Source organism: Mus musculus, chromosome 14, assembly GCF_000001635.26.
Source record: "Mus musculus strain C57BL/6J chromosome 14, GRCm38.p6 C57BL/6J".
Classification (NCBI taxonomy): Eukaryota; Metazoa; Chordata; class Mammalia; order Rodentia; family Muridae; genus Mus; species Mus musculus.
In genome coordinates, this window is record NC_000080.6 from 88,773,867 (window position 1) to 88,781,235 (window position 7,369).

Sequence of the window (7,369 nt, forward strand, 5' to 3'; positions counted from 1 at the left end):
GTTGGGTCTTTCAGAGGGCAGTCATAATAGGCCTCTGTTTGCAAGCACACCATAGCATCAGCAATAGTGCGAGGTCCTGGGGTCTCCCAAGGAGTTGGATCCAAATTTGGGCCTATCATTGAACCTCCTTTTTCTCAGGCTCTTCTCCATTTTTGTTCCTGAAATTCTTTCAAACAGGGACAATTGTGGGTCAGAAGTTTTTACTGTGGGGTAGCAGACCCATCCCTCCACTTAATGCCCTGTTTTTCTACTGGAGGTGGACTCTTCAAGTTCCCTCTCCTCACAATTGCGCATTTCATTTAAGGTCCCTCCCTTTAAGTGCTGAGGTCTCTCTCATCTCACAGGTCTCTGGTGCATTCTAGAGAGTCCCCCCACCTTCTACCTCCCAAGGTTCCCTGTTTCCATTCTTTCTGCTGGCCCTCCAGGCTTTAGTCCTTTCCCCACCCCACACTCCCTAATACCAGATCATGTTCCCCTCTTCCCTTCCGTGTGGCCTTTCTCACCCAGGTCTCTTCCTCCCTCTCTCTCATCATCACTTGGATCCTTCTACTTGTTAACTTCTTGAATTCTGTGCATTTTATGCTGAGAATTCTATACTTTGTTGTTTAATATCGACTTATTAGTGAATAAATCCTATGCATATACTTTCAGGTCTGAGTTACCTAATTCAGAATGATATTTTCTAGTTTCATTAATTTGCCTGCAAGACTCATGATGCCTGCGTTCTTAATAGCTGAGTAGTATCCCATTGTGTAAATGAACCACAATTTCTGTATCCGTTCTTCTGTTGTGGGACATCTGGGTTGTTTCCAGCTTTTGGCTATCACAAACAAGGCCACTATGAACACAGTGGAACACATGCCCCTATGGCATGGTGGGGTATCATTTGGGTATATGCCTGAGTGTTTTTTATATATTTAAAAATGATTTTTAAAGATAAGTGCATTGTTCTTAGCAGAGTAATATAATATTTTTCGTAGAACATTTATTAAAAGTAAATATTTATATTATGAAACTAAAGTTTCTATGTTTTGAGGAGTTTTACAATGAACCTAAACACTTGGATGTATTTTATTCTTTAGAATGTACTGTATATCTGTCAATCAATCTCACTGGGAAAATGCCCTTTACTTCCATTGCTATAACTTTCCCTATATCATCATATAATCTTATGTTTGATAATCTTGACATCAGATAATTTCATATAACTCTTGCACTGACTGTTTTGGAACGCTTCTTGGAGACGGGGAAGGGGGTATGGGATGTGGAACTGTCAGAGGGCAGACCAGGATGGGGATAAAGACTGGACAGTAAAAAATGATTAACGAAAAAATGTTTTAAATTAAGTAACAGGAAAAAAAACCATTGAAATACATATGTTATCAAAATCTGTTTTTTTAGATGGATGAGACAGCCTATCAGATTAAGGCACTCACCACCAAGTCTAGTGACCTGAAATCAATATATAGAACCCTCATTACCAAGAGAATACTTGTAAGTTGACTTTTGTCATATACAGATTCACTATATAATATGTACACCTGCATGCCTACAACAGATAAATTCTTAATTTTTAACAAAACAAACATATAAACAATGATAGAGAGGAACATGCAAAAATATTTATTATAAAATGCAGTATTATATTAAATTCTCTCTAAATAATGTAGACATGTTTTTTTTTTAAATCAATTTGTTCATATAGGTTGTGTTGGGAAGTACTTTAGTCAGAATTTGTGTTGATACGACAAATACTTGAGATCAGTATACATCAAAAAGGAAGGAATTATTATGGTTCATGGTTCATGTTGTTTAATTTTACTATTTCTTGTTATGTTCAAACAGCATACCATGATGATCATGGCTTGTGGTGGAGGAACGTGGTTATTTCACAGAAACATGGAAGCAAAGTGGCAGGAAGAGGCTTAGTGCTAGGACTCTGTAAGTCATTACACCAACCTTTATCTTCCCATCCAACCTGGAATCTTCTGGTTGGGGACATTTCACATCTAAGCTCAATGGAAAAGATCAGATAAATGAAAGTTTAAAAGGAGTGAAGAAGGAGTGTTTTTCTGACATGCAGTTACTGAAATCTGTGGAATCTCACAGAAGGGCTTCTTGCTTACAAGAATGAGATCGTTTCTGCCTCTTGGTAGCTGCTGGTTAAGAAGGACATTCCTGCTTCTACATTTGCATCTACTTGTAAATGGACTAAGTTCATGACAAGACGGGTTTGCTTTTATTAAAAGTCTTAATTCACAGCTTTGTGAATGTTGTTCTAAGTCTTCCAATATCACTCTGTTTTAAGTCTTGATACATTTCATTGACTTATAAATATCTCAATGTACATCTAAAACCATTTGTGTTCTGCATGTAGAAACCTTACATCACTCTTTTGAGCATCATCTATACATATTTATGATTTTCCATTTTATCTTAAAAGCTTTTTTTCTATTAAAAGTTTTACTGGATATGGGTTTTTAAGTGAATACCTAGGGATAGTACTTTTTTTTTTTTGGTTTGTATTTTTGTCTATATGTCTGGAAAAATCTGTAAAACCAATAATGTAAAATATCTATGCTTTGTAAGTGTTAAGCAGTATAAGTTTTACTCTCTTATTTACTTGGAAATTATTATAACTAATTTTTGAATATTTGAGTAAGCATATTCTGTTTTATTTTTGTTTTTAGGGGGTGCTTTAATTCCTTAGTTTGTGATGATCTATCATATTTTCCAAGGTTATAAAATATTTATCTGGGTCTTTAATGTTGAAAATATTTTTGATTCTCTTAAAACTCCAAACATATACATTTGTATAATTCATTTGAGCATACAAATCCATGACAATTTTCTGCAGATTCAAGAGTAATGCCCCTCTATCCCACTCCTCTCTTCAAATTCTCTTACTATTTTTGATTTGTATTTGTTATTGTTATTAGTCACCTTCTATGCCAATTAATGTAGCCCATACATACATGGACTTGTGGCTTTAAAGTAAGGCATCATAAACTAAAAGAAGCCTCATATGCAAGGGCCGGTGACCCTCCTTTTATCTTTAGGCACCTAGTTCTCTGAACCTTAGATGGTAGAAAGTTGATAACTGATGCATATCAGAACAGTAAGAATAAGTTTTACTTTGTACCTAATTGACTAATTATGCTTTTCTGTACGACTTCCTACTGCAGAAAGAAGACATGTAACTGAATTTTAGAGCAGCCTAAATCTTTGGGAATATGTATAAATATTTAGGATGAAGGCTGTTATTGTAATTAATTCATTTCTCTGAAATATCACTTGATATATTTCCTATGTTTCTGATGAGCAGATTAAATATCCGTTGCCTTGTTTTAATTCATCTTTTCAATGTTACTTTTATAAATTATAATCACTTATCAAAGTTGACAAAGTACAGAAATCTGATATTAAATTAAAATTATTGGTTTTAAGTAGGTACATCTATTGGAATGAAGTCAAATGAATGTGAGTCGAAAGGTGATGCTAAAACAAACAAAAAATATCTAAACTCAAACCAAAAACACCTACATTTTGTTTGTGTGTGTACTCATGTGTGCATGTGGGTACTTTTGCTCCATCTTATTCCTTGCACATAGAGTATAAGCATATTTTACACATATTCAATAAAGTAGATATTATATATATATGATAATAATTTCCAAATTGAGTTAATTTTATATCTTTATATATATACACTTTATATATACTTGTACATACTTTATATATACACTTTTCTGAAGTTGTACATCAGCAAAGGTGTTCTCTGGTAGAATTTTTGGGGTCACATATGTATACTATCTTATTATCTGCAGATGGAGATGTATTGATTTCTTTCTAATTTGTATCCTTTCAATTTTGTGTTGTATTTTGTCAAAGAGTCTTTCAGCATCTAATGAGGTATATACTCACTGATATGTAGATATTAGTCAAAAACTTCAGAGTACCTATGATGATAAAACTCACAGATCACCTTGGATACATACTGTCTTCACTGTTGAATATCTTAAAAGATCTTTATCCTTTTTGACATGATTGGCAACTTGAGTGACTTTTAATATCACAGAGTCCCAGTCGTTCCCTTTCACACCATGATAGACTTTGCTTCAGTAGATTTGTCATTTCCCATTAGTATAGAAAAGAGTGAAGCCCATAAAATTGCGGTTGTGAAAATAATATTGAACTCTTCATAATTTTAGCACTGAAAGTGCTGTGGGAAATTTCTTTAGTAGTGTCAGTTTTAAATTTCTGTTCAGAAATATGACTTAGCTATTGTTACAGAATTTAGAACTGATACTACTAAATAAAGTTCCCATATTGTGGCATTTTAGAGGATAGTATTCCTGAGTTAGCAATTCATCTATGGATATTGAAAATTAAAATGATTGGCTTTTTATGAAAATTTTAAAATTTCTCAAGAGTTTGTTGCTCAAAAGTCATAAAACATAAGACCGTTTCATAAAATCATAGCTTCAACACAAATGGAGTGAAAGGTCATTTTAATCCTGGTTAAGTTGAAAGTAGGAAATGAACTAGGAAAATTATGAGTGTAGGGAATACATATTTGATATTTTTCTAAAGGGTATGAAAGAATTAAGAACCAATGAAGATATAGATGCATGCACCCAAACATCACACTGCATGTGGGGACCCCAATGAAGAAGTTAGGTCAAGGATTGTAGGAGCTGAAGGGGTTTGCAACCCCATTGGAAAAACAGTAATATCCATTAACCAGACTCCCCAAAGCTCTCACGGACTAAACCACCAACCAAAGACTACCCATGGGGCCGGGAACACATGGCTCCAGCTGGCTATGTAGCAGAGGTTTGGATATCAATGGGAAGGGAGCTCCTTGGTTCTGTGGAGGCTCCAGAGTAAGAGGATTCTAGGTTGCTGAGGCAGGATTAGGTGGCCAGGTGGGGGAGCACACTCATACAGGCAGGGGGAGAGGGGAGGGGATGGGGGGGTTGTTTAGGAAAAACTTGGAAGGGGGTGACATTTGAAATGTAAGTAAATAAAAAAAGCAATAAAAACAATATTAGAAAAGAAAGGAAAAGAAAAAAATCAGAATGTGTTACAGTTTTATGTTTGTTTGGTTTTGTTTTTTGTTTTTTGAAAAGGAATGTTAGACTCGATATGAAAACGCAATATACTTTGGAGAGGCATAGAGAAAAGGATGGCCTGATAAGCAGGTTTCTGACTGGGAGGTGTTTGGGAGCTGAGTAAAGAGAAGCCTGTGAATATGGGACAAAAATGATTCCAAGAAAGGAAGGCTGTGAGCAACGGGAGACACCAAAGTGTGGGTATTCAGTCTAGAACCCCCAACTCCTCACTCTTCCATTTTTAACAGTAGACACCATTTTTTCCTGTTAGCAGCTTCATATAAGGAGAAAAATGATTAAATGTAATTTAATTCAGTTACCAAGTCATTTATATAGTGACATTTTATAATTGTGCCAGTCATTCTCAATTACTCATGTAAATGTGCTCCAAATCCAGTACATATGTTTTTGTCATATTAGAGCTTAAATGTCATATTTCTGGAAGTAAATGCATATTTTCATGTTTTTGTAAATTACATGCAATTTTTAGAGGTTATACTGCAGGTGGCTTGACAGTAATGATGTTCACTATGGCACACTGTAGTATCTTCATTTCCACTGTCATTTCTGACATTGATCATGGGAATAAAATAATGATGATACATGAAAAGAGTCTTTTGTGATGTCTTTGATTGAAATAAGTCCTATTATTTCCAAGATATGAGAAACTGGGGAAATGTAATCCACTATCCAGTTACTTACACCCTGAAAAGGGGGAGAGTTTTAATGACTTGCTTTTCCTTCTCGACCAAATCTCTGTTCCCTCAGGTATTTGCATCATGCTGAATTTAATGGATTTAGTTAAGTTTTTAGTACTTCTCTGAAATGGTTCAAAATCACATTATAAATATTGATAAATATAAGACTGTAAACTATAATCATTAGTAACAAACTGGTTTTAGGAAAACAGGACAATTTGACACATAATTAGAACATATGTAATTTAATGATTAAAGTACTTAATAGAAATTATGCTGTTAATTGTTGAAAATTTATCCTATTTTCCTTTTCTTGGAAATAAGCCTCAAGCATTTTTTCTAAAACTTATATACAAGATTATATTTGACTTTTACTCTTTTACATTATATAATACTTTATTGTTTTTGCCTAGCTTTTGCACTAGGATATGTTTTTAAAGATATCAGTGTTTCAAGCTATCAAAAAGCCACTCAAAAATATTTGTTTAAATAGGAAGTTATTATTATACATAAAAAACAATTGGCTCCCTTTAACAGTATGCTACATTTTATAACAAAGATTCATAAAATATTCTTATTTCTTATTTTTGAATTACACTAACCTTATATTTGTTGTTGCTTCTGTTGATGTTTAGTATCAAAGGAGATGAGTTTCATTTTTCTTCTAACTCCATTAATAAGATTATGCAATATCGTTAGCCATTTTGAGTTAGCAATTGCTACGACAGTTGTGGTTAGTTTTCTTTTCTCGTAATAACACTTTGTGCTTAAGTACATTTAGCAAATTGTAAGACTAATTTTCTCATTTCTCGAGGTTTCATTAAAATAATTTACAATCATCAATAGAACACTGCATTTATTAACTAATAAGGAATTTTTGCCTCCTTCTTTCTATCCCTAACTCCCTTCCTTCATTCCTTTCTTTAATTTATCACTTTTATTTTTGATGCTAGGCATTTAATACAAGGATACCTAAGAATTGTACCCTATAGCTAAACTTCCTTCAAAATGATATAAATAATTAATTCTACCATAACATTTACCCACAATTAATGGTTTATGGATACAATCTTTATCTTCAGAAACCTGGGGTTGGTAATTGACATGTCATTTACTTTTTGTTTGTATGAATTTGCTTGCATAATAACAGAAAATAAGTGAGTAATGTAATTAGCTGTATTTGCTTGGTGTAGGTCCTATTATATTACTTCACATGAGAAAATGAACAGAAAGTGCTACAGTACTATTTTGCAAAATTTTCCAAAGAATGAAGTTTATAAACACTATGTGGATGTGTGATTTGTATGTTTATGATACAGTTTGTTGTGGCTTAATAATATAGTCTTATTTTCCATATGCATTATAATTTTTCTGTTGTTAAGACTAAGACGGATATTAGTTTTTCGGTTCATCACAACTGTGAAACAGTTTACTAGCCATCTTAATAGAAGACTCCAGTTTTCAAAGGACAAAAGAAATCATCAGTATGTCAAACATGAGGAACAAATGCCCCAACCCTTCTCTTCAATTTAACTTGGTCTGTGATCAGACAAAACT